Here is a 26,925-nt window from a genome sequence, read left to right as displayed (position 1 = left end):
TGTGATCTGGAGAGAGAGAGAGAGACAATGTGATCTGGAGAGAGAGAGAGAGACAATGTGATCTGGAGAGAGAGAGAGAGACAATGTGATCTGGAGAGAGAGAGAGAGAGTGAGACAATGTGATCTAGAGAGTGAGAGAGAGAGAATGTAATCTGGAGAGAGAGAGCGACAATGTGATCTGGAGAGAGAGAGAGAGTGAGACAATGTGATCTAGAGAGTGAGAGAGAGAGAATGTAATCTGGAGAGAGAGAGCGACAATGTGATCTAGAGAGAGAGAGAGAGAGACAATGTGATCTGGAGAGAGAGAGAGAGAGAATGTGATCTGGAGAGAGAGAGAGAGACAATGTGATCTGGAGAGAGAGAGAGAGACAATGTGATCTGGAGAGAGAGAGAGAGTGAGACAATGTGATCTAGAGAGTGAGAGAGAGAGAATGTAATCTGGAGAGAGAGAGCGACAATGTGATCTAGAGAGAGAGAGAGACAATGTGATCTAGAGAGAGAGAGAGAGAGAGACAATGTGATCTAGAGAGAGAGAGAGAGAGACAATGTGATCTAGAGAGAGAGAGAGAGACTGTGATCTAGAGAGAGAGAGAGAGACAATGTGATCTGGAGAGAGACAATGTGATCTAGAGAGAGACAATGTGATCTGGAGAGAGAGAGAGAGAGAGACAATGTGATCTGGAGAGAGACAATGTGATCTGGAGAGAGAGAGACAATGTGATCTGGAGAGAGAGAGACAATGTGATCTGGAGAGAGAGAGACAATGTGATCTGGAGAGAGCCAATGTGATCTGGAGAGAGAGAGAGAATATGATCTTGAGAGAGAGAGAATGTGATCTTGAGAGAGAGAGAATGTGATCTGCAGAGAGAGAGACAATGTGATCTGGAGAGAGACAATGTGATCTGGAGAGGGAGAGAGACAATGTGATCTGGAGAGAGACAATGTGATCTAGAGAGAGAGAGAGACAATGTGATCTAGAGAGCGAGAATGTGATCTAGAGAGAGAGAGACAATATGATCTAGAGAGAGAGACAATGTGATCTAGAGAGAGAGAGACAATATGATCTAGAGAGAGAGCCAATGTGATCTAGAGAGAGAGAGACAATGTGATCTAGAGAGAGAGAGAGACCATGTGATCTAGAGAGAGAGAGAGAGAATGTGATCTAGAGAGAGAGAGAGAGAATGTGATCTAGAGAGAGAGAGAGACAATGTGATCTGGAGAGAGAGAGACAATGTGATCTAGAGAGAGAGAGTCAATATGATCTCTAGAGAGAGAGAATGTGATCTAGAGAGAGAGAGAGAGAGAGAGAGAATGTGATCTAGAGAGAGAGAGAGAGAATGTGATCTAGAGAGAGAGAGAGACAATGTGATCTAGAGAGAGAGAGAGAGACAATGTGATCTAGAGAGAGAGAGAGAGACAATTTGATCTAGAGAGAGAGAGAGAGAGAGAGAATGTGATCTAGAGAGAGAGAGAGAGACAATGTGACCAGGGGCTGGTTTAGCTCACTCAGCTCAATCGCTGGCTTTGAAAGCAGACCAAGCAGGCCAGCAGCACGGTTCGATTCCCGTACCAGCCTCCCCGGACAGGCGCCGGAATGTGGCGACTAGGGGCTTTTCACAGTAACTTCATTGAAGCCTACTCGTGACAATAAGCGATTTTCATTTCATTTTCATTTCATTTCATCTAGAGAGAGAGAGAGACAATGTGATCTGGAGAGAGAGAATGTGATCTGGAGAGAAAGAGAGAGAGAGACAATGTGATCTGGAGAGAAAGAGAGAGACAATGTGATCTGCAGAGAGAGAGAAAATGTGATCTGGAGAGAGAGAGAGACAATGTGATCTGGAGAGAGAGAGAGACAATGTGACCTGGAGAGAAAGAGAGACAATGTGATCTGGAGAGAGAGAGAGACAATGTGACCTGGAGAGAGAGAGAGACAATGTGATCTGGAGAGAGAGAGAGAGACAATGTGATCTGGAGAGAGAGAGACAATGTGATCTGGAGAGAGAGAGACAATGTGATCTGGAGAGAGAGACAATGTGATCTGGAGAGAGAGAGACAATGTGATCTGGAGAGAGACAATGTGATCTGGAGAGAGAGAGAGACAATGTGATCTGGAGAGAGAGAGAGACAATGTGATCTGGAGAGAGAGAGACAATGTGATCTGGAGAGAGAGAGACAATGTGATCTGGAGAGAGAGAGAGAGAATGTGATCTGGAGAGAGAGAGAGACAATGTGATCTGGAGAGAGAGAGAGAGACAATGTGATCTGGAGAGAGAGAGAGACAATGTGATCTGGAGAGAGAGAGAGAGACAATGTGATCTGGAGAGAGAGAGAGAGACAATGTGATCTGGAGAGAGAGAGAGAGAGAGACAATGTGATCTGGAGAGAGAGAGAGACAATGTGATCTGGAGAGAGAGAGAGACAATGTGATCTGGAGAGAGAGAGAGACAATGTGATCTGGAGAGAGAGAGAGACAATGTGATCTGGAGAGAGAGAGAGACAATGTGATCTGGAGAGAGAGAGAGAGACAATGTGATCTGGAGAGGGAGAGAGAGACACAATGTGATCTGGAGAGAGAGACACAATGTGATCTGGAGAGAGAGACACAATGTGATCTGGAGAGAGAGAGAGAGAGAGAGACACACAATGTGATCTGGAGAGAGAGAGAGAGAGAGACAAGGTGATCTGGAGAGGGAGAGAGAGACGGACAATGTGATCTGGAGAGGGAGGGAGAGTGAGAGATGGGAGCTGGAGAGAGAGGGAGGGTGTGAGAGAGAGATGATGGGATCTGGAGAGGGAGGGAGAGAGAGACAATGTGATCTGGGGAGGGAGGGAGAGAGCGACAATGTGATCTGGAGAGGGAGGGAGAGGGAGAGACAATGGGATCTGAAGAGGGAGGGCGGGAGGGAGAGAGAGACAATGTGATCTGGAGAGGGAGGGAGAGAGAGACGATGTGATCTGGAGAGGGAGGGAGAGAGAGAGATGGGAGCTGGAGAGAGAGGGAGAGTGTGAGAGAGAGATGATGGGATCTGGAGAGGGAGGGAGAGAGAGACAATGTGATCTGGGGAGGGAGGGAGAGAGCGACGATGTGATCTGGAGAGGGATTGAGGGAGGGAGAGAGAGACGATGTGATCTGGAGAGGGAGAGAGAGAGACAGACAGACAATGTGATCTGGAGAGGGAGGGAGAGAGAGACGATGTGATCTGGAGAGGGAGGGAGAGAGAGAGAGAGAGACAGACAATGTAATCTGGAGAGGGAGGGAGGGAGCGAGAGAGATGATGTGATCTAGGGAGGGAGGGAGAGAGAGAGACGATCTGACCTGGAGAGGGAGGGAGGGAGGGAGGGAGGCAGAGAAAGAGAGAGAGGATCTGATCTGAAGAGGGAGGGAGAGAGACGTGAAGATGTGATATGGAGAGAAAGAGAGACTGATCTGGAGGGGGAGGGATAGAGAGAGAGTCGGACGATTTGATCTGGAGGGGGAGGGAGAGAGACGGACAATGTGATCTGGAGAGGGAGGGAGGGAGAGAGAGAGATGATCTGATCTGCTCTGGAGAGGGGGAGAGGATCTGATCTGGAGAGGGAGGAAGAGAGAGACGGACGATGTGATCTGGAGATGGAGAGAGGGAGAGGATCTGATCTGGAGAGGGAGGAAGAGAGAGACGGACGATGTGAGATGGAGGGAGAGAGAGAGAGGCGATCCGATCTGGCGAGGGAGGGAGGGAGAGAAAGACGGACGATGTAATCTGGAGAAGGAGGGAGGGAAAGAGAGAGAGAGAGAGAGATCATGTGATGTGATCTGATCTGGAGAGGAAGGGAGAGAGAGAGAGACTATCTGATCTTGATTGATTGATTTATTTATTGTCACATGTTCCGAAGTACAGTGAAAAGTATTTCTCTGTGGCCAAGGGAACGGGCACAGTAAGTACATGCATAGTATACGAAATAAATAATCAACAGAGTACATTTACAAATAGTACATCGAACAATCGTGATTGGTTACAGTGCAGAACAAGGGCCAAACAAAGCAAATACATGTGTTCGAGCAGCATAGGGCATCGTGAATAGTGTTCTCACAGGGAACAGATCAGTCCGAGGGAGAGTTGCTGAGGAGTCTAGTAACTGTGGAGAAGAAGCTGTTCCTATGTCTGGCTGTGCAGGTCTTCAAACTTCTGTACCTTCTGCCTGATGAAAGGGTCTGGACGAAGGCAATGCCTGGGTGGGAGGGGTCTGTGATAATGCTGTCTGCATTCCTGAGGCAGTGGGAGGTGTAGCCAGAATCAATGTGAGGACGGCAAGCTTGTGTGATGCATTGGGCTGAGTTCACCACAGTCTGCAGCTTCTTGCGATCTTGGGCCGGGCAGTTGCCAGACCAGCTGTGATGCAGCCGGATAGGATGCTCTCTATCGCACATCTGTCGAAGTTTGTGAGAGTCGATGCAGACATGCTGAATTTCTTTAGCTTCCGTAGGAAGTAGAGACGTTGTTGGGTTTTCTTGACTGTTTGCATCAATGTGAGTGGACCAGGACAGACTGTTGGTGACGGTGACCCCCAGGAACGTAAAGCTATCGACCATCTCCACTTCGGAGTCATTGATGCAGACGGGAGTGTCTGTTGTGCTGCGCTTCCTGAAGTCGATGATCAGTTCCTTGGTCTTGCTAACATTTAGAGCAGGGGTGGGCAAACTACGACCCGCGGGCCGCATGCGGCCCGACAAAGGTTTTTATGCGGCCCGCCAATGAGGTGCCCGGAATCATAACCGGCATTTTTGAAAAGCCGCTGAAGTAAATGCGCTTATTCAATAAGCGCATTTACTTCAGCGGCTTTTCCCCGGCGGCTTTTCAAAAATGCCGGTTATGATTCCGGGCACCTCATTGGCGGGCTGCATAAAAACGCGCGTAGTGGGGTGGATGAGTGGGGCTGTCTCATTGGTCGGTTTAGTTGGGTGTGCGACCAATAGGAGTCCAGGTTACAAACAATAAGCCTTATTATTGTTTGTAACCTGGACTCCTATTGGTCGCACACCCAACTAAACCGACCAATAAGGCAGCCCCACTCATCCACCCCACTACGCACGTTTTTATCGTTGACTCGGCTAGGCTGTGCTTCTGTCAGTGTTAAGGATCAGCACAAGCAACTTGACACCTGATTTCAACAAACTGGTAAATGACTGCAGTCAGATGCATCATTCTCATTGACATTGTTCTGTTACTTACTGAGTTACTTTGTTTTTCAAATGAATGTGCTTTTTTTTCTTTAAAGACCTTTTATTTTGGCTATTTAAAATATTAATTATTTTACTTAATATACTATGCGGCCCTTTAAAATTGTGAATTTCTGAATGTGGCCCTTGCACGGAAAAGTTTGCCCACCCCTGATTTAGAGAGAGGTTGTTTTCGGTACACCGTGCAACCAAATGATCTATCTCCCTTCTGTAGTTTGTTTCATCGTTGTTTGAGATACGACCCACCACAGTCGTATCATCCGCAAACCTATGGATCGAGTTGGAGCTAAATCTTACCACGCAGTAGTGTGTATAGGGAGTACAGTAGAGGACTGAGCACACATCCTTGTGGGGCCCCGGTGTTGAGGATTATTGTGAAGGAGGTACTGTTGCCTATCCTGACAGATTGCAGTCAGTTGGTGAGGAGGTCGAAGATCCAGCTGCACTGGGAGGGGTCATGTCCAAGATTGCAGAGTTTGGTTATTAATCTTGTCGGGATAATGGTGTTGAAGGCGGAGCTGTAGTCTATGAACAGCAGTCTGACGTAGGTATCCTTGTTCTCGAGATGTTCGAGTGTTGATTGTAGGGCCAGGGAGATAGCATCAGCTATGGACCAGTTGCGGCAATAGGCGAACTGCAATGGATCGAGACCGTCTGGGAGGCTGGCGTTGATCCGTCTCATGACTAGCCGCTCGAAGCATTTCATGGTAACAGATGTCAGGGCCACTGGTCATTGAGGCACGCTACCTTGTTCTTCTTTGGTACTGGTATTAAGGTGATCTTCTTGAAGGAGGTGGGGACCTCAGGGCGGAGAAGTGAGGTGTTGAAGATGTCTGTAAATACACTGTGGCCTGCACAGGATCTGAGTGCTCGCCCAGGGTCTCAGTCGGGGCCAGTCACTTTCCGCGGTTTCACTTTCAAGAAGGCGGCTCTAACCTCTTACGCTGCAATAGTGGGTATGGGTGTGTCCAGGGCTGGTTGGGTGGATGGCACTGATGTAATGGCTGACTGTTCAAAGCAGGCATAGAACTTGTTCAGTTCACCGGGGAGGGATGCTCCAGCCCCAAATATTCCGCCTGGCCTTGCTTTGTAGCCTGTGATCTTGCGTAAACGCAGCCATAGATGTTGTGGGTTAGTGGCGTTGGCCTGGGACTCTAGTTTGATGCGGTATTGTCTTTTGCGTCCCTGATGGCTTTCCGTACGTCGTACCTAGATTTCTTTTATAGGTCCGGGTCGTCAGACTTGAACGCCTCCGTCTGGAACTTTAGCAGGGAGTAGACCCTTTGGTTGAGCCAGGGTTTCTGATTGGGGAACACCCGTATTGTCTTCCTCAGTACACAGTCCTCGACACACTTACTGATGAAGTCTGTGACGGTGGTTGCATACTCGTCTCGGTTAGCTGTCGTGACCTTGAATATGGACCAGTACACAGACTCTAAGCAGTCCCAGATGATGTCCTCGGATGCCTCAGACCAGCACTGCATGGTTTTCTTGACTGGCTCAGCATGTTTGAGTTGCTGTTTGTAAGCTGGGAGTAGGAGTGTCGACCTGTGGTCAGGTTTGCCAAAGTGTGCACGGTAGGCATCTTTGATGCTCGTGTAGCAGTGGTCTAGGGTGTTTGGACCTCTGGTGGGGCAGGAGATATGTTGATGGAGTTTGGGTAGGAGGTAGAAAGGGCAACACTTCACGGTCAGGTATTCCTGGTCTGGGGAGCAGTGGCATGCTAGGGACACCACATCCAAGCACCAGGAGGTGTTGATGAGGAGAGAAACGCCCCCGCCCTTCGACTTGCCTGAGGCCATTGTGCGGTCCATCCGGTGGATCGAAAAGCCTTCGGGTTGGATGGCGCAGTCTGATGTGGCCGGAGTAAGCCATGTCTCGGTGAAGCAGAGCACACAGCAGTTCCTCACTACTCTGGGAAGTACAGTAAGAAGTCTTGCAACAGCAGGTTAAAGTCTAACAGGTTAGTTTCGAATCGCTAGCTTTCGGACTGCAGCTCCTTCCTCAGGTGAATTAAGAGGTGGGTTCCACAAACACACACATATAGACAATGTGAATGATGCAAGATGATACTTTGAATGCGAGTCTTTGCAGGTAATTAAGTCTTTACAGGTCCAGACGGTGCATTTGAAGTATCATCTTGCATCATTGACTTTGATATGTTTATGGAACCCATCTCTTCATTTACCTGAGGAAGGAGCTGTGCTCCGAAAGCTAGTGATTCGAAACAAACCTGTTGGATTTTAACTTGGTGTTGTAAGACTTCTTACTGTGCCTAGCCCAGTCCAACGCTTGCACCTCCACATCTCTGGGAGGTAAGTCTAGCGTTGAGGTCATCCAGCTTGTTCTCAATCGCTTGGATGTTTACTAGGTGTAGGCTGGGGAGAGGAGTCTTGAAGCCGCGTAATTTAAGTCTCGCCTTCAAAACGGCGCATTTTCCTCGTTTTCTGGGTTGGTGGCTTCTCTTGGATGGGAGGGCTGGCTTTGCGTAAGGAGCGAGTGAGTGAGGCTGGCTTTGCGTAAGGAGAGAGCGAAAGAGAGAGAATCTAATCCTGATCTGGAGAGGGAGGGAGAGAGAGAGAGACAATCTGATTTGAATGATCTGGAGACGGGGAGAGAGAGAGACGATCTGATCTGGAGAGGGAGAGAGAGGATCTGATCTGCAGAGGGATGGAGAGATGGAGGGTGTGATCTGGAGAGGGAGGGCAAGAGAGACGTTCTAGTCTAGAGATGGATGGAGGGAGAGAGAGAGACCATCTGATCTGGATGGGGAGGGAGGGAGAGAGAGAGGATCAGTTCTTCGGGGGGGGGGGTGTAGAGAGAGAGGATCAGATCTGGAGGGGGAGGGAGAGAGAGACGATCTGAGCTGGAGACAGCGTGAGATGATCTGATCTGGTGGGAGAGAGAGACGATGTGATCTGCAGAGAGAGGGAGAGGCGGACAAGGTGATCTGGAAAGGTAGAGAGAGAGACAATGTGATCGAGGGAGGGAGAGAGATGGATGATGTGATCTGGAGAGGACGGGAGAGAGAGAGACGGACAACATGATCTGGAGAGGGAGGGAGGGAGAGAGACGGGACAATGTGATCTGGGGAGGGAGGGAGAGAGACTGACAATGTGATCTGGAGAAGGAGGGAGAGAGATAGAGACAATGTGATCTGGAGAGGGAGAGAGAGAGACAATATTATCTAGAGAGGAAGAGAAATGATCTGGAGAGGGAGGGAATGTGAGGGAGGATCTGGGGAGGGAGGGAAATGATTTGGAGAGGGAGAGAATGAAAGGGAGAGAGGATCTGGGAGGGAGGGATGGAGAGAGAGAGAGGATCTGGGGAGGGACGGAGAGAGAGGATCGGGAGGGATGAAGAGAGAGAGAGAGAGAGAGACCACCTGGAGAGGGAGGGAGGGAGAGAGAGAGAGAGGAATTTAAGTTAAGATTAAGCGTGGCATTTTTAATATAGGTCTAATTTCAGAATGCCTCAAACTGGATAACTGCAAGCTACGTAGGCCCCAATACAAATTGTGGTGAATGATTGCCTGGGTAGTTGTCATGGTTTAGTGTAAAGTAAGCCCACATTTGTATCAAGGAAATGGTCAATTGTATAAGTTAATCAGAACATTTCTCAGGTTGGCCATGTGACCATACCATGGGAATTACTTCATGGGTTGTACATTCACTGTTCCAGCAGCTAAGATTTTTAGTAGTGATGGATCGACCATGGGGCGATGGGGGTATTGTAGTAATGTCACTGGACAAATAACCAGGAACCTGAGGGCACAGGTTCAAATTTTACCCTGGTAGCAAACTATTTGAATAATAAGAAATATGGGCCTGAACTTTAGTCTTGAGTGAAACGGTCATCGATAATTAAAAACTCACCTGGATCATTTCACTAAGAAATCGCAACTGAGCCTGGCCTACATGTGATTCCAGACCCATAGCAAAGTGGTTGACTCTGAACAGCACTCTGAAGTGGCCCAGGAAGCCCCTCGGTTTGTAGCAAATGGGGATGGACAACAAATGGTCGTCTTGCAGTGATGTCCACATCCCAAGAAAATAATTTTTTAAAAGCCCATATGCCCACTCATCCAGTGCAATGAAATAATTCTGTGATCATTGTGTACCTCCTGCCTCGGCACTTGAATCAGTAGTTAGTGTTTCGCATTGGTGTTCTTGAGTACTGCAATGTTGGGGTTAATTTGGGTCGGTTGAGAGTTACGCTTCAATAAATGTTCCAGTACTGTACGCATTGTACTGTTAGAAGTCACTGATGGAACTGAGATTCAGACCGGAAGCAGAGACTTCAATGACGCCTGAAAGCGTGCTATAAATGAATCAAGGCCAGGCACTTGAAGGAAACTAGAAATATAATTGCAGAGAACTGCCGAGTTTTAAAGGGCTGAAAGCAGTGATTAGATGACAATGTAGACACGCTGCATAGTAAGGCCTATGCTTTGCCCCAACAGTAATGAAGTAAAGCTGTCAGGAATTGCAGCTTCATAGTTGTTGTTTTTCCTCCTGCACATAGTAGTGCACAAGGCAAACGTTTGTCTTCCCACAGCTAGCTTTCCTTTAAACAGGTCGCAGGTCTGTCGCCAGTGGGCTTATAGCTTGAGAGACGCCACTCCACATCAAACATGGCTGACCAGGAGTCTCTCCCGCAGTTACCCCTGCCATTCGTGTGTTACCCCCCTGCCATTCATGTGCTTTGGAAGTATTTTGCAGGTTGACACTCAACCTGTTTCCTCGTGTTACGAACGCACCTTCTTTGGCCGCCAAATCCTGGGGTGGGACTAGAACCCGATGCTCCTGGCTCAGAGGTGGGGACGCTACCCACTGTGCCACAAGACCATCTCATTTCAGAGTATAACATGTGCAATGTTCGAACAGACTAGCAACTCCGGAATGGGCATTGAAAGACAGAAGAATGTGGCAACAGTGAGACAAAGAAAGAAGTTCCCAATTGTTTGCTTCCTGCCTGATACAGTGGGCCATGTGAAATTTAACCCCATTATTTGGCTTGAGCTGAGTGGGCTTTACTGTCCACTCTCTTTGTGAAAGGCACTAAAAACAATCTTGAGTTGACAACGTTAAATGTCTTTCATTTCCCAAAAGTGACATTCCTCCGTTGAATAACCTTTATTAACTCCCAGCAATGTGGGCTGGCTTATTCACCTGAACAGTGCTCTACGTCACCTGAGGTAGAGAGTGTTTGAAGACGATGACCTTTGACCCTGCACCAAGCTCATGGTGTACAGAGAAACAGTGATACCCACCCTGCTATATGGCTCAGACACGTGGACCATGCACAACTGGTTCCTCAGAACCCTGGAGAAGTACCACTGGCGCTGCCTCCGCAAGATCCTGCAAATCCTTTGGCAGGATGTGCGCACCAATGTCAGTGTTCTCGCTCAGACCAACATTCCCAGCATTGACGATTGACCACACTCTATCAGCTCCATTGGACAGGCCACACTGTCCACATGCCTAACATGAGACACCTGAAACAAGAGGCAGCAGGGTAGCATGGTGGTTAGCATAAATGCTTCACAGCTCCAGGGTCCCAGGTTCGATTCCCGGCTGGGTCACTGTCTGTGTGGAGTCTGCACGTCCTCCCCCTGTGTGCGTGGGTTTCCTCCGGGTGCTCCGGTTTCCTCCCACAGTCCAAAGATGTGCGGGTTAGGTGGATTGGCCATGCTAAATTGCCCGTAGTGTCCTAATAAAAAAAGTAACGTTAAGGGGGGGTTGTTGGGTTACAGGTATAGGGTGGATACGTGGGTTTGAGTAGGGTGATCATGGCTCGGCACAACATTGAGGGCCGAAGGGCCTGTTCTGTGCTGTACTGTTCTATGTTCTATGTTCTAAGAGCTCTACTCGTAGTTTTGACAGGCAAGTAAGCTCCAGGAACACAGAGGAAATGGTTCAAGGGGCACCTTCAAATCCTCTTTGAAAAATTGGGTGGCATGATGGCACAGTTGTTAGCACTGCTGCCCCACACCGCCAGAGACCTGGGTTCAATTCCAGCCGTGGATGACTGTGTGGCGTTTGCATGTTATCCCCGTGACTGCGTTGGGTTGCTACCACAGTCCAAGGATGTGCAGGATAGGAGGATTTCCCCATGGTGTCCAAAGATGCGCAGGATAGGTGAGATTACGGGGATCGGGTGGGGGAGTGGGCTTCGGTAGCGTGCTCTTTCTATGGATTCTATGGAACATCCCACAGTATTCAAAGATTAGGTGGGATTTTGGAGTTACAGGGATAGGGTGAGGTGTTCTTTCAGAGGGTCGGTGTAGACTCGATGTGCAGAATGGCCTCTTTCTCTGCAGGGATTCTCTGCACTGTAGAGATTCTATTGCCTGGAGTGAAGGACAAGCATCTGGGAAGGATCTGATCCTCTAATTTCATGGCCGTGAATGAACTGAAGCCAAATGTCAACAGCGATAGGAGTGCGAGGCAACCTGGGCACCCCTCCCACCTGCTCCTCCAACCACTTCCTGCCCCACCTATGGCACAGACTGTAGGTCGTGCATTGGACTCCTCAGTCACCTGAGAGCCCATTTTTAGTGGGGAAGCAAGTCCTCCTCGACTCCAAGGGACTGCCTAAGAAGAAGAGCAGGCTGGTCTTGTGTGGAGCTGTCTTTAAGCCAAGAGGTTGAACTGTTTGTTATTTTAAGCCCTGATCTCCTGCAGTTCGAAATTATGGAAAAGTAGTTTCGAAGACTTTTAGCTTTTTCTTTATAAAAGCACTTGACTCGACTTCCGGGCGGCGAGCGAGGAGGTCGCAAGGAGAGGGGCTCCCGCAAGCGCCAGGAAGGAACCCCCCCGACAGGCCGGACGGCGGAGGAGGAGCGGGCGGCAACGGCGGAGGAGGAGCGGGCGGCAACGGCGGAGGAGCGGGCGACAACGGAGGAGCAGCGGGCGGCAGCGGCGGGCGGCAGCGGAGGAGAAGCGGAGGAGGAGCGGGCGGCAGCCGAGGAGGAGCGGGCGGCGGCGGAAGGCGGAGGCGAGGAGCGACGGCGACAGGGAGGCCCAGCAGCGGCAGGTCCAACCCCTCTCTCCCCCCCCCCCCCCCCCACGCGGGCCGGGAACGGTGCGGCAGCGGCGGGCCCTCTTCCCCCCCCCCAAACCAGCAGCGGGACACCACCTTCCCCCCCCCCAATCAGCAGCGGGGACACCAACTCCCCCCCCCCCCCCAACCAGCAGCGAGGACACCAACCCCCCCCCCCCCCCCCCAACCAGCAGCGGGGACACCACCCCCCCCCCCCCCCCCCAAACCAGCAGCGGGGACACCAACCCCCCCCCAACCCCCAACCAGCAGCGGGGACACCAACCCCCCCCCCCCCCCCCCCCAACCAGCAGCCCCACTCGCCCCTCCCCCTCCCCCCAACTGCAGTGACCACCACGTGGCAAGGACAAAGGGGGACTCTCTCTCTCTCTCCTGGGCGAGTGGAGAGAGAAAACAAAAGAAAAAAGAGACTTATATTTCTGTTCTTTTTTTAAAATAAAAACCCAAAAGAAAACTGGTAAAGAGAAAAGGGGTGAAATAAAGGGGTAAAGGAAAGAAGGGGGGAAATAAATTTTTCATTTAAAAAAAAAATATATATACATATATTTTTATATATATATATATATAAATAAAATTAAAATAGGGTGCGGAAAAGGGGGAAAAGAAGAACAAGGAGAGAAGAAACGATGAAGGGGAAGGGGGAGAAAAAAATGCCAGAAGGGACCCAAGAGAAAGGGGGCACCGGAGGTGGACGGGGCAAAGGGCAAACCAGCTTGGGCGAACGAGTCAACACGCGAAGCAGCGGGAAGAATGGATCGCCGCATCCAAAAGGGCTGGACGGGCGGGCAACCTCTCCCCTGGGGTTAGAGGGGGGCGTGAATTGGAAGGAAGCCATTGCCGAGGTGGTGAGGGAGCAGCTGCAGGCAATCAAGGCAGAGTTAAAAGCAGACACAGAGGCCGCAGCACAGGCAGCAATGACCAGGGCCATGTCAGGGGTGCAGCAGGCTCTGACCAGAGTGGAGGAGAAAGTGGATGCCCAAGGGAAGATACTGGAAGCCCAAGGGAAGATACTGGAAGCCCAAGGGGCAACCATTAAAGAGCTGGAGAAGGCAGCGACTGACGTGAGCGACCGGGTCATGTCCCTGGAGAGGGAAATGGCGAAACTGAGTGCAACACAGGGGAGCCTGAAGGGCAGGGTAGACGGCCAGGAGATCAACTCGAGAAGGCAAAACATTAAGATAGTGGGCCTGCCAGAGGGGATAGAGGGTAGAAATCCCACAACATTCGTGGCTGCGATGCTGGGCTCCTTAGTGGGGCGGGAAGCTTTTCCCACCCCACCGGAAATGGACAGAGCTCATCGGTCACTGCGCCCGAAGCCCAAGGAAGGGGAAAAACCGAGAGCAGTCATAGCCAGACTGCACCGGTACCGGGATAGGGAGACAATCCTGCGCTGGGCCAAGGAGAATAGAGCCTGCAATTGGGACGGGCACGCCATCAGAATCTACGAGGATTTTGGAGCGGACATAGCTAAGAGACGGGCGGAGTTCAACAGAGCGAAAGCAGCTCTCTATAAGAACAAAGTACGTTTTGGTATGCTGTACCCAGCAAAACTCTGGGTCACATACCAACACAAGGAATATTTCTTTACAGCCCCTGCCGAGGCGAATAGATTCGTTGAGGAGCACGGGCTGGAAAAGCGCCATGGGAAGTAGGGACGAGGGGCCCATGGCAAGGAGATACGTCATGCCGACGGGGGGGTGGGGAGGGGCGAGGCAAAGCCAGCCCCCTCCCCCCTGGCAGGAGCACCCAGGAAAAACAACCCAATGCCCAAGGGCCCGCTCCAGGTGGGAGGCCAGGCCCCGGCACGAGGGAACGGGAGTACTGGAGAGGGGAGAGGGGAAGGGGGACAGCAACCTCCGAGCGGGGAGCCACCGTGCTAGCAGGAAAGCTAGCGAAGGGGGCGCGCAACAGAGCAGGGCCGCAGCGCACCCCCAACAGGGGGGAAGGCGCCAGGCAGGGGAGGGGGGGGATCACCCATCAAAGGTGGGAGAGCAAATGGGGGCAGGAATGGGGGAGAGAGGGGCAATGGAGGGGTACACAGGGGTATCCCCGAAAGGGATAGAGCGGGGGGGGGGGGCACTCGGGGGGCGAGAGACCAGGGAGGGGAAATGCAGGGACGAAGGGACAAAAGAGGCCAGAAAGGGAATAGGGCCACAAAGTGCCACAGACAAGGGCTCGAAACAGGGAACTGCTGCAAACACCCACCCAGTACGGTCTGTGGGTGAAGGGGCCCCCCGGAGTGCAGGGGGCTACCCGCGTGGCGGACACACAGTGGACGGCCATGGCGGGTGTCCCCGGGACAAGGGGGAACCCCGGAGCGCAGGGACCCGACCGCATGGGGAGAGCAGTGATAGTGGACATCCTGGACGGCCCCCTAACAAAGGGAAACCCCAGAGGGCAGGGGCGTGTCCACCGGACAAATATGGTTAACCCCACAGGAGCAAGGGGGCAGAAGCCCCCCACCAGAATAGTCACCTGGAACGTAAGGGGACTTAATGGCCCAGTGAAGAGATCTAGAGTCCTCACCCACCTTAGAAACATGAGGGCCGACATAGTCTTCCTCCAAGAGACGCACTTGAGGGAGCAGGACCAACTGCGGGTAAGAAAGGGCTGGGTGGGACAAACCTATCATTCCTGTTATGGGGCAAGGGCCAGGGGGGTGGCGATCCTGATTGGCAAGAGGACAATGTTTAGGGCGACAAAGACGGTTACGGACCCAGGGGGATGATATGTCATGGTCAGCGGGGCCCTGGATGGGGCGCCGGTAGTCCTAGTTAACGTGTATGCGCCCAACTGGGACGACACGAGCTTCATCCAAAAGACCATGGCAGAAATCCCGGACATAGCGACGCACCGACTAATCATGGGGGGGGACTTCAACTGTGTACAGGACCCAACGACGGACAGATCAAACCCCAGAACGGGGAAAACCTCAAACATGGCAAGGGAACTCAGTCACTATATGGAGCAGATGGGAGCAGTAGACCCCTGGAGATTCGCCCACCCGGGGGAGAAAGAATTCTCTTTCTTCTCCCCAGTACACAACGTGTACACCAGAATTGACTTCTTTGTGGTGGGGAAAACGGTGCTTCCAGAGATAGACAAGGTGGAATACTCCGCAATTGTGATATCAGACCACGCCCCACACTACATGGATGTGCGGCTAGAGACGGGAAGGGCCCAGCGCCCCAAATGGAGGTTGGACGGTGCCTTACTAGCTGACAAGGCCTTCAGCGAAAGGATAGCGCGGGCCATAGCGGAGTACACTGAGATCAACCAAAACGGGGAGGTCTCACCCTCCACGTTCTGGGAAGCGCTTAAGGCCGTACTAAGAGGGGAAATCATAGCCTACAAAGCGCAAAGAGATAGGGAGGAAAGGGTGGCTAGGCAGAAGCTGGTCGACTCCATACTGGAGGTAGACCATAAATACTCCGAGGCCCCGACCGTAGAACTCCTGGCGGAGAGGAAAGAATTACAAAGGAACTTTGACCTGCTCTCCACCAGGAAAGCAGTACACCAACTCCGCCAGGCACGCGGGGCCCTATACGAACACGGGGACAAAGCCAGCCGCCTGTTGGCCCACCAGCTGAGAAAGCAGGCAGCCAGCAGAGAAATTGCGCAAATCAGAGATACCAGAGGCACGTTGGAAACAGAACCAGAGAGGATTAACAAAACCTTCAAGGCCTTCTACCAAGAGCTGTACACCTCAGAGCCCCCAACGGGGAAGGCTGGGATGAACCGGTTTCTTGACGGACTGGACATACCAGTTGTGGGAGAGGGCAGAAAACGGGATCTGGAAGCACCACTAGCACTGGGAGAGATCATGGACAGCATTAGCTCCATGCAGGCGGGGAAGGCGCCGGGACCGGACGGATTCCCGGCGGACTTCTACAAAAAATTTGCGACAGCGCTGGCCCCGCACCTGCGGGAGATGTTCACAGACTCGCTAGCTAGGGGCACATTGCCACCCACGTTAGCACAGGCCTCAATCTCGCTGATACCTAAGAAAGACAAAGACCCAACGGAATGTGGGTCATACAGACCCATATCTCTGCTGAATGCAGACGCCAAAATACTGGCCAAAATCCTAGCCAAGAGGCTAGAAGACTGTGTACCTGAGGTGGTCACAGAGGACCAGACGGGCTTTGTCAAAGGTAGACAGCTTACCGCGAACATCAGGCGCCTGCTGAACGTGATAATGACCCCCTCCGGGGAGAGAACACAAGAGGTGATCGTCTCCCTGGACGCAGAAAAGGCCTTCGACAGAGTCGAGTGGAAATACCTCATAGAGGTACTGGAGCGGTTCGGGCTTGGAACAGGGTTCACCGCTTGGGTAAAGCTCCTGTACAACGCACCCATGGCGAGTGTACAGACCAACAATACCAACTCCCAATACTTCCAGCTGCACAGGGGCACCAGACAAGGATGCCCACTGTCCCCGCTGCTGTTCGCACTAGCAATTGAACCGCTAGCAATCGCGCTCAGGGCAGCAAAAAATTGGAGGGGGATCCGAAGGGGAGGTAGAGAGCACAGAGTCTCACTCTATGCGGATGATCTGCTCCTCTATATCTCGGACCCACAAAGCAGCATGGATGGAATCATCGCGCTCCTGAAAGAGTTTGGAGCCTTCTCGGGCTACAAACTCAACATGAGCAAAAGTGAGATCTTCCCAGTACACCCGCAAGGGGGGGGGGGGGGGCAGCACTAAAGGGGCTGCCGTTCAATCAAGCCCGACATAAATTCCGCTACCTGGGGATCCAAATAGCCCATGACTGGAAAGGGATCCACAAATGGAACCTCACCAGCCTGACGGAGGAAGTTAAAAAGGACCTGCAAAGATGGAACACACTCCCGCTCTCCCTCGCGGGGAGAGTTCAGACGATCAAAATGAACGTACTGCCCAGGTTCCTCTTCCTGTTTAGATCCATTCCGATCTACATCCCCAAGGCCTTTTTCAAAGCGCTGGACAAACTCATCATGGCGTTCGTATGGGGGGGTAAAAATGCTAGGATCCCAAAGAAGGTCTTACAAAAAACAAAAACCAGGGGAGGGCTAGCCCTCCCGAATCTACAATTCTACCACTGGGCAGCAACAGCCGAGCGAGTAAGGGGATGGATCCAGGAGCCAGAGGCTGAGTGGGTGCGTGCGGAGGAGGCCTCCTGCATGGGAACCTCCCTCCGTGCCCTCGCCACGGCAGCACTCCCATCCCCACCCAAAAAACACTCCAGCAGCCCAGTGGTGACAGCCACCCTCCAATCCTGGAACCAACTGCGGCAGCAACTTGGCCTGACCAAAATGTCGAACAGGGCTCCCATCTGCAACAACCATAGGTTCACACCAGCACTGACTGACGCCACCTTCAAAAGGTGGAGGCAGGACGGGGGGACACTGACAGTCAGGGACCTATACACGGACGACAGGATCGCAACACTGGACGAACTGACAGAGAAGTTTCAGCTAGCTGGGGGGAACGAGCTACGGTACCTGCAGCTCAAAAACTTCCTACGAAAGGAGACAAGGACGTACCCACAACCGCCACGACAGACACTACTGGAAGACCTACTGGACGCAAGTATCCTAGAGAAAGGGAACTGTAGTGACATGTATGACCGACTGGTAGATAGGGACGACACCGTACTGGACGCAACAAGAAGGAAATGGGAGGACGACCTGGGGATGGAGATAGGGTGGGGACTCTGGAGCGAAGCACTGCATAGGGTCAACTCCACCTCCACGTGCGCAAGGCTCAGCCTGACGCAACTAAAAGTGGTACATAGAGCCCACTTAACAAGAACCCGTATGAGTAGGTTCTTCCCGGAGGTGGAAGACAGATGTGAACGGTGCCAAAGAGGCCCGGCCAACCACGCCCACATGTTCTGGTCTTGCCCCAGACTCGTGGAGTACTGGACAGCCTTCTTCGAGGTTATGTCCAAAGTGGTGGGAGTGAGGGTGGAGCCATGCCCGATAGTGGCGGTCTTCGGGGTTTCAGAACAGCCAGATCTATTCCTGGGGAGGAGGGCGGACGCCCTTGCCTTTGCCTCCCTGATCGCCCGCCGTAGAATCCTGTTTGGCTGGCGGTCAGCAGCACCGCCCAGAGCTGCGGACTGGCTGTCCGACCTCTCGGAATCTCTCCAAATGGAGAAAATCAAATTTGCCATCCGAGGGTCGGACGACGGCTTCCACAGAACGTGGGAGCCATTCATGCAACTGTTCCGGGACCTATTTGTGGCCAATGTACAAGAGGAAGAATAGTCGGGGGAAGGTAGCGGGAGGGGCTACAGGTTCGGTACGGGGGTTCGATGGCTAGCTAAGGCCCAAAACCAAACTAAATAAACATGTTGGGGGGGGGGGGGGGGGGGGGGGGCGGGCGCAGTTACTACTACGAAGATGCTTACCTGTAAATATGTATGTTAATTTTTGCGTGTTTGTTTGTTGTTTTTTTTTTGTTCTTTTTCTCTCCTAACAATTTGTAATTTGTTCAATATAAAACATGAAAACTGAATAAAAACATTTATAAAAAAAAATAAAAGCACTTCAAAGCAGCGGAATGTCGGCCCACTGTTAGAGTGCAAGGATGGGGCAAGCACTCAGATAGCATCTGTGAAGAGAGAAGTGAAGCAAACATTGGTCACCTCTCCTCAAAATTCCAACACCCCAGTCTCTGCAGTATTTATGCTTGTTTAAGTGGATAAAGTGAAGCTGGTTTGTGAAGAAAGGCTTGGAAAGATGAGGAAAACTTGTGCAGTGTCGGAGGGAATGTACAACCAGGAACATAGAACTCGTGGACTTAAAAACCAAATGGTACTGTGTAAGTTGGATGCAATTCATCATTTTTTTCTCCTTATTTAATTAGAGAACACTTGCAAAGGAAGTGGTGAAACTTTTTTTGTACTTCCCTATCTTTAAATATAAACCGCGTTTCAGTTTAATGCTCTGACACGCTGAAGCTGATTCCCATTCTCATTGCTGATAATATGAAACTTGTTAAGATCACAAGGTCAAGATGTAAAATCTGAAGAGACTATTTTATTTCTTTTGTGGAAGGATGTGTGTCATGATTTATTGGCCTTTCCTGAGAATCCTTGAACTAAATGGCCAACAAGGCCTTTTCAAAGGGTTGTTCAACATCAACCATGTTGCTGTGGCACTGAAGTCAGATGTAGGTCAGACCAGGTGAGGACGGCAGATTTTCGCCTAGCAGATGAGTTTTTATGACAATTGATGGTTTGCTGGGCGGAACAGTGCGCATTGGTTTGCACTGTTGCCTCATGGCGCCGAGGACTCTGGTTCGATCCCGGCCCCGGATCGCTGTCTGTGTGGAGTTTGCACATTCTCCCCGTGTCTGCGTTGGTTTCATCCCCACAGCCCAAAGATGTGCAGGGTTGGTGGATTGGCCACACTAAATTGACCCTGAATTTTATATCAGGAATTAATAGTCTGATGAAGACCATGCAACCATTGTCGGTTGTCGTGAAAATCCCAGTTGGTTCACTAATGTCCTTGAGGGAAGGAAATCTGCTGCCCTTACCTGGTCTGGTCTACATGTGACTCTGGACCCACAGCAATGTGGTTGACTCTTTAATGCCCTCTGAAATGGCCTAGCAAGCCACTCAGTTGTATCAAAACTGTTACAAAGTCTAGAAAGAAAGAAACCAAGCACTGTCAACTGTCAGCCCTGCAAGTTCCTTCTTCACTAACATCTGGGGGTTTGTGCCAAAATTGGGAGAGCTGTCTCAGACTAGTCAAGCAACAGCCTGGCATGGTCATACTCACAGAATCATACCTTACAGATAACATCTCAGACACCATCATCTTGTCCCACTGACAGGGCAGACCCAGCAATGGGGGCTCAGTGGTATACATTCAGGAGGGAGTTGCCCCGGGAATCCTTGACCTCGACCCTAGACCCCATGAAATCTCATGGCTTCAAGTGAAACATGGGCTAGGAAACCTGCTGTTGATTACCACGTGCCGTCCCCTTATAGCTGATGAATCAATACTTGTCCGTGTGCATACTCCTCCATATTGAACACCACTTGGAAGAAGCACAGAGGATGGAAAGGGCACATAATGTACTCTGGGTTGGGGACCTCATGGGTGGGGGTCTTCAGTGTCCATCACCAAGAATGACTTGGTGGCACCGATACTGACCGAGCTGGCCGAGTCCCATAGGACATTGCCTCTAGACTGGGTCTGACCTCATCCTCACCAATCTGCCTGCTGCAGCTGCATCTGTTCAAAACCGTATCGATAGGAGTGACCACCGCACAGTCCTTCTGGAGATGAAGTTCTATCTTTATAATGAAGATGTACTGGATTGTGTTGTACGGCACTACCATCGTGCTAGATGGGATAGACTTCAAACAGATCTAGCAACTCAAGACTGGCCATCCATGAGGCGATGTGGGGCACAATTGTATTCAGTCACAATCTGTAACCTCACAGCCTGGCATATCCCCCACTCTACCATTACCACCTAGCCAGGGGATCAACCCTGGTTAAATTAAAAGTACAGAAGAGCATGCCTGGAGCAACACCAAGCTTATCGAAAAATGAGATGTCAACCTGGTAAAGCTACAATACAGGACTACTTACATGCCAGACAACATAGGCAGCAAGTGATGGACAGCTAAGTGACCCCACAACCAATGGATCCGATCTTAATTCTGTAGTCCTGCCACATCCAGTCATTACTGATGGTGGACAATTGGGAAAAAAAACTCTGGAGGAGGAGGCTCCACAAATATCCCCATCCCTCAATGAAGGAGGAGTCCATTACACCAATGCAAAAGATAAGGCTGAAGCATTCGCAATAAATTTCAGCCAGAAGTGCCAAGTGGATGATCCATCTCCGACTCTTCCGGAGGACCCCAGCATCACTATTGCCAGTCTTGAGCCAATTCAATTCGCCCCACATGATAGCAAGAAATGGCTGAAGGCATTGGACACGGCAAAGGCTTTGAGTTCTGACAATATTCCTTCAAAAGTCCTGAAATTCTCTGCTTTAGAACTTGCTGCAACCCTAGCCAAGTGGTTCCAGTACAGCTGTAACACTGGCATTTAACCGGCAATGTGGAAAATTGCTCGGCTATGTGCTGTACACCAGAAACAGGAAAAATCTGACCCAGTCAATTATTGCCCCATCAGTCTACTCTCAATCATCAGTAAAATGATGGAAGGGGGTCATCAACAGTGTTGTCAAGAGGCACTTGCTTAGCAATAACCTGCTCCCTGATGCTCAGTTTGGTACCATCAGGTCACTCAGCTCCTGACCTCATTATAGCCTTGGTTTAAACATGAACCAAAGAGCAGAATGCCAGAGGTGACGCGCTGTATATTTGTGGTTGCTGGAGTTCAGTCATCCCAGCTCCAGGACATCACTGCAGGTGTTCCTTGGGGTAATGTCCTAGGCCCAATCATCTTCAGCTGCTTCATCAATGACCTTCCTTCCATCATAAGGTCAGATGTGGGGATGTTCGGTGGTGACTGCCGTCATGTGAGAGTACCTTTAAGAAATGGGTGTTTATCAAATAGCTGTAGTGGGTGTACATTTTAAGAAATGAGTGTTTGTCAAATGGCTGCAGTGATATCAGAGAGTGGGTGGAGCTGGGCTGTTTGTCTGCTTTTACTTTCGCTTTGGGCTGTCTGCTACAGGGTGTGTTTTAATTTCGTTTTGAGAGCTGGATAGCTGGAGGCAGAGCAAACAGCTGTATAAGGATCTATCTGCAATCTAAAGACTGTCTCCAGATTATTTGGCTGATTTCAAAGTGATAACTGCCTTCAGTAGAAAATTTAAACCTGATCTCTGTGTTAAAAAGGGTCTTTTGAGTGTTGCAAGGAAAGATTATGTGTTACTTATAGAATATTGTATCTGTGGGGATGATTTGGTGTTGATAGTTAAGTTGTTTCCTGTGGGTTTATAAAGTGTTAACTGGTTTCATAAATAAACATTGTTTTAATTTGAAAGTACTTTAACTCTCTGTTGCATCACACCTGTGAAGTGGGCCCTTGTGCTCCCCATAACCACAATCTATTCAAGGTTATGGGTCAGGTGAACTCCATGATACACTTTGGGGTTCTCTAAACCCTGGCCCGTAACACTGCAAAATGATCACCTTTCGCAGCTCCTCAGACCCTGAAGCAGTATATGTGTAAATGCCAGGTGAGGACAATATCCAGGTTTGGGCATGTAACATTTCCGCCACCACACAAGTGCCAGGGAATGACCATCTTCAATCAGAGAGAATGAAACCATTGCCCCTTGATATCCAATGGCACCACCATCGCTGGTTCACCTACTATCAACATCCTGAGAGTTACCATTGACCAGAAACTGAACTGGACTAGCCATATAAATACTGTGGCTACAAGAGCAGGTCAGCAACTAGGAATACTGTGGTGAGTAACTCACCTCCTGACTTCCCAAAGCCCGTCCACTACCCAAGGCACAAGTCAATAGTGTGATGGAATACTCCCCATTTGCCTGGGTGAATGTAGCTCCAACAACACTCCAGAATACCGACACCATCCAGGACCAAACAGCCTGCTTGTTTGACACCCCTTCCACAAACATTCACTCCCTCCACCACCGACGTATAGTAGCAGCAGATGGTATAGCAGATATACCATCTACAAGATGTAGTGCAGGAACTCAACGAGGCTCCTTAGGCAGCACCTTCCAACTCCACGAACCCTACCATCCAGAAAGATATGGGCAGCAAATACAGGGAACACCCCCACTTGGAAGTTCCCCTCCAAGCCACTCACCATTTTGACTTGAAAGTATATCGCTGTTCCTTTTCTGTCGCTGGGTCAAAATCCTAGAACTCCCTCCCTAACAGCACTGTGGGTGCTTCTGCACTACATGGACTGCAGCGTTTCAAGAAGGCAGCTCACCACCACCTTCTCAAGGGCAACTAGGAATGGGCAACAAAGGCTCGTCTAGCCAGCGAAGCCCACATCAATTTAACAAAATCTTCATGGTCACTGTCCGCAGCTGACGTAATTCCAGATTTATTGATTTGAGTTTGGAATTTGAACCTGTGTCGTTAGAGCATTAAACTGAGCCTCTAGATTATTAGTCCAGTGACATTGGATCCAAAACTGACCCATGGGGATCACCACTGCAAACCATCTCCCAGTTTGAAAAACATCCATCGCCACGCTTTGTTTTCTGTCAGTGAGCCAGTTTTGTATCTGGATTCTCTCTCCCTCCCCCCACTAATTCCATAGGCTTCCACTTCATAGCCACCAATCATTTTGTTGAACACTAATTTGAAGGTCTATTTATGTAACATCAGCCTTTTTAGTTACCTCTACAAATGGGAGTATATATGGATGCACATAAATGGGTAACTGATGAAAGAATAATAAGTTTTAATGAATTGCAATGGCCTGAATGTATTCATTTGATTGTTATGCAGCCTCCCTGAAGACTGACTGATTGTTAAGCCCATTTCACCAACGTGTTGAGCTTTTTTCATACCTAAACAAAAATGATTGTGCCAGTAACTAATTCACTGACATTCCAGAGTTTTTTTAATCCTTGATGCTAATATCAAGCTTTTTGAGGCTTGTTACTTATCCACCTTTTTAACGTTGCACAAACCTCCTCTGCAAAAAACATTAGCTGCATCTCTGTCACCCCCTCCGGCCTGACAATCCTCTGCCATCTCTGGGCTCCTGTAATTCAGCCCCTTGTGCATCCAGAGTTTTAATCTCTACTGGCGGCCGTCAAAACCTTGGATTGAGTAATTACTTTCCAATAGGGGTTGAGAGGGGGCAGTTGGTGGGATTGAGAGGGGTGGGGGGAATTAATGTTTTAAACTCTCTCAGGGAGCCAGACATAGCATCACCTGAGAAATGGATATTTATATCGAGTAACAATTACACATACTAGACCAAAGCTGCTGGTCATGAAGCTTAAAATTCCCCCATCTTGCCTTGGTAGTAGTATGTAATTCTTCCGTGTGGTAATCCTTCCAATTTTACAAATTAAAATTAACCTCTCATATCTTGAATAATTAACAGGGTGGCACGGGGCACAGTGGTTAGCACTGCTGCCTCACGGAGCTGAGGTCTCGGGTTCGATCCCGGCTCCGGGTCACTGTCCGTGTGGAGTTTGCGGTTCTCCTGGTGTCTGCGTGGGTCACCCCCACAACACACAGATGTGCAGGGTAGGTGGTGTGGCCATGCTAAATTGTCCCTTAATTGGAAAGAAAAATGAGTGCATACTCTAACTTTTTAAAAAAAGGAAAAAAATGTTGAGTAATTTAAGCACAATTATTTCTTTGAGGGATGTGAATAATGTGTGCTGCCAAAGCAGAGCCCATGATGCCTCTTTGATCAGCCATGATTGAATGGTGGTGCATACTCGATGGGCCAAGTGGCCTAATTCTGCTCCTGTGTCTTATGGTCTTATCTGATGCTGCTGTCTTGAAAGTGGTTTTCTCTTGCTTGCTTCCCTCATGATGAATAGCCTGGCGTTGGTGAATGTTTTCATTTGAGTCTTTCCGTTGTGGACGTCCTTGCCATTAGCTGGGGTACCCTATCCGGAGCTTGTTGCACAATAGCAGCGGTTGAAGGGTTAATACGTTTCAAAACAAAATTGGTGCAGAATTGAAAGGTGGGGCGGTGTCAGAAATGCTGCAAGTGGCTCCACTCTTCAGTTATCTCCTCATGAAATGAAATGAAAATCGCTTATTGTCACGAGTAGGCTTCAATGAAGTTACTGTGAAAAGCCCCTAGTCGCCACATTCCGGCGCCTGTCCGGGGAGGCTGGTACGGGAATCGAACCGTGCTGCTAGCCTGCTTGGTCTGCTTTAAAAGCCAGCGATTTAGCCGAGTGAGCTAAACCAGCCCCTCGCAGTTCCTATTACCATAATTCCATCGGTTTGAGGCCTTTTGCAAGCTTGCTCAAACGGCCACTCTTCATCTGTTGAGTGGTGATAGCCTATTTGTACATGGGAGGCAGCATCGGGCCATTGTTCATAAGTGCACCTTCCAGCAGAAGCCATCCAGTAGCCGCATACAGATGCATTCTGGTGCTGTTACTTAACTAGTAATTCAGAGGCCCGGCCTATTGATTTTCAATAAAACCATTGGCTGATTTGTATCTGAAACCCCTTAAACCATAAGACATAGGAGCAGAATTAGGCCACTCGGCCCATAGAGTCTGCTCTGGCATTCAATCATGGCTGATATTTTCTCATCCCCATTCTCCTGCTTTCTCCCCATAACCTCTGATCCCCGTATTAATTAAGGACTTATCTATCTCTGTCTTAAAGACACTCAGTGTATTGGCCTCCACAGCATTCTGCGGCAAAGAGTTCCACAAATTCACCATCCTCTGGCTGAAGAAATTCCTCCTCATCTCTGTTTTAAAGAATCACCCCTTTAGTCTGAGATGGTGTCCTCTGGTTCTAGTTTTTCCGACATGTGGAAACATCCTCTCCATGTCCACTCTATCCAGGTCTCGAAGTATCCTGTAAGTTTCAATAAGATCCTCCCTCATCCTTCTAAAAACCAACGAGTACAGACCCAGAGTTCTCAACTGTTCCTCATACGACAAGTTCTTCATTCCAGTTCTTGTTAACCTCCTCTGGACCCTTTCCAAGGCCAGCACATCCTTCCTTAGATACGGGGCCCAAAAATGCCCGCAGTACTCCAAATGGGGTCAGACCAGAGCCGTATACAGCCTCAGAGGTACATCCCTGGTCTTGTATTCTAGCCCTCTTGACATGAATGCTAACATTGCATTTTCCTTCTCAACTGCCAACTGAACCTGCACATTAACCTTAAGGGCATCGTGAACAAGGACTCCCAAGTCCCTTTGTGCTTCTGATTTCATAAACATTTCCCCATTTAGAAAATAGTCTCTGCCTAAATTACTCCTTCCAAAGTGCATAATCTCACACTTTTCCACATTGTATTTAATTTGCCACTTAATTCCCCACTCTCCTAGCTTGTCCAAATCCTTCTGCGGCCCCCTTGCTTCCTCAATACGACCTGTCCCATTACAGATCTTTGTATCATCTGCAAACTTAGCGACAGTGCCTTCAGTTCCTTCTTCCAGATCATTAATGTATATTGTGAAAAGTTGTGGTCCCAGCACAGACCCCTGAGGCACACCACTAGTCACCGGCTGCCATCCTGAAAAAGATGCCTTTATGCCCACTCTCTGCCTTCTGCCAGTCAGCCAATCCTATATCCATGCCAGGATCGTACCCTTAACACCATGGGCTTCACTACCCTTGGCTCCAAATCCCTCAATACCAGTATCTAGCAAAACCCTCCATGATCGTAAATCTCGAATAATTAATTGAGCTAGCATCTGCTCCTTTTTGTGGCAAAGAATTCACACATGGTGTTTCCTAACTTTTCTACTGAAAGCTTTGGCTCTCCTCCTTTGAGCCTTCATGGACATGAGACAAAAGGGAGTGGTAATGATGCCATTAAGGGATGAAGAGTGCTAATAATGCCAAAAGGTGAGATAGCAGAATGTGCTGATGGGAACAACTGAACAGCAAGGGACAGACGGCCAAGTGGGAGAGAGGTGGAGCTATATTGGGGGAGGTCAGTGAGCTGGAAAACTAACAACAAACTACAAAAAGGGTTAAGGTGGAAGGGGAAGTTTACTGTCT

The 26,925-nt window shown here is 49.9% G+C and overlaps 1 protein-coding gene across 1 annotated transcript in view; it reads left to right on the top strand.

The window, feature by feature from the left end:
• The window catches only part of tmx4 (thioredoxin-related transmembrane protein 4), a 72,016-nt gene that overhangs the window by 5,618 nt on the left and 39,473 nt on the right, over positions 1 to 26,925 (top strand). The gene's annotated exons all lie outside the window — the stretch shown is intronic.

This window comes from Scyliorhinus canicula, chromosome 1 (assembly GCF_902713615.1).
Source record: "Scyliorhinus canicula chromosome 1, sScyCan1.1, whole genome shotgun sequence".
In the NCBI taxonomy this organism is placed as follows: Eukaryota; Metazoa; Chordata; class Chondrichthyes; order Carcharhiniformes; family Scyliorhinidae; genus Scyliorhinus; species Scyliorhinus canicula.
The sequence above is the reverse complement of the archived record's forward strand: the minus strand, read 5'-3'. Positions and strand labels throughout refer to the sequence as shown.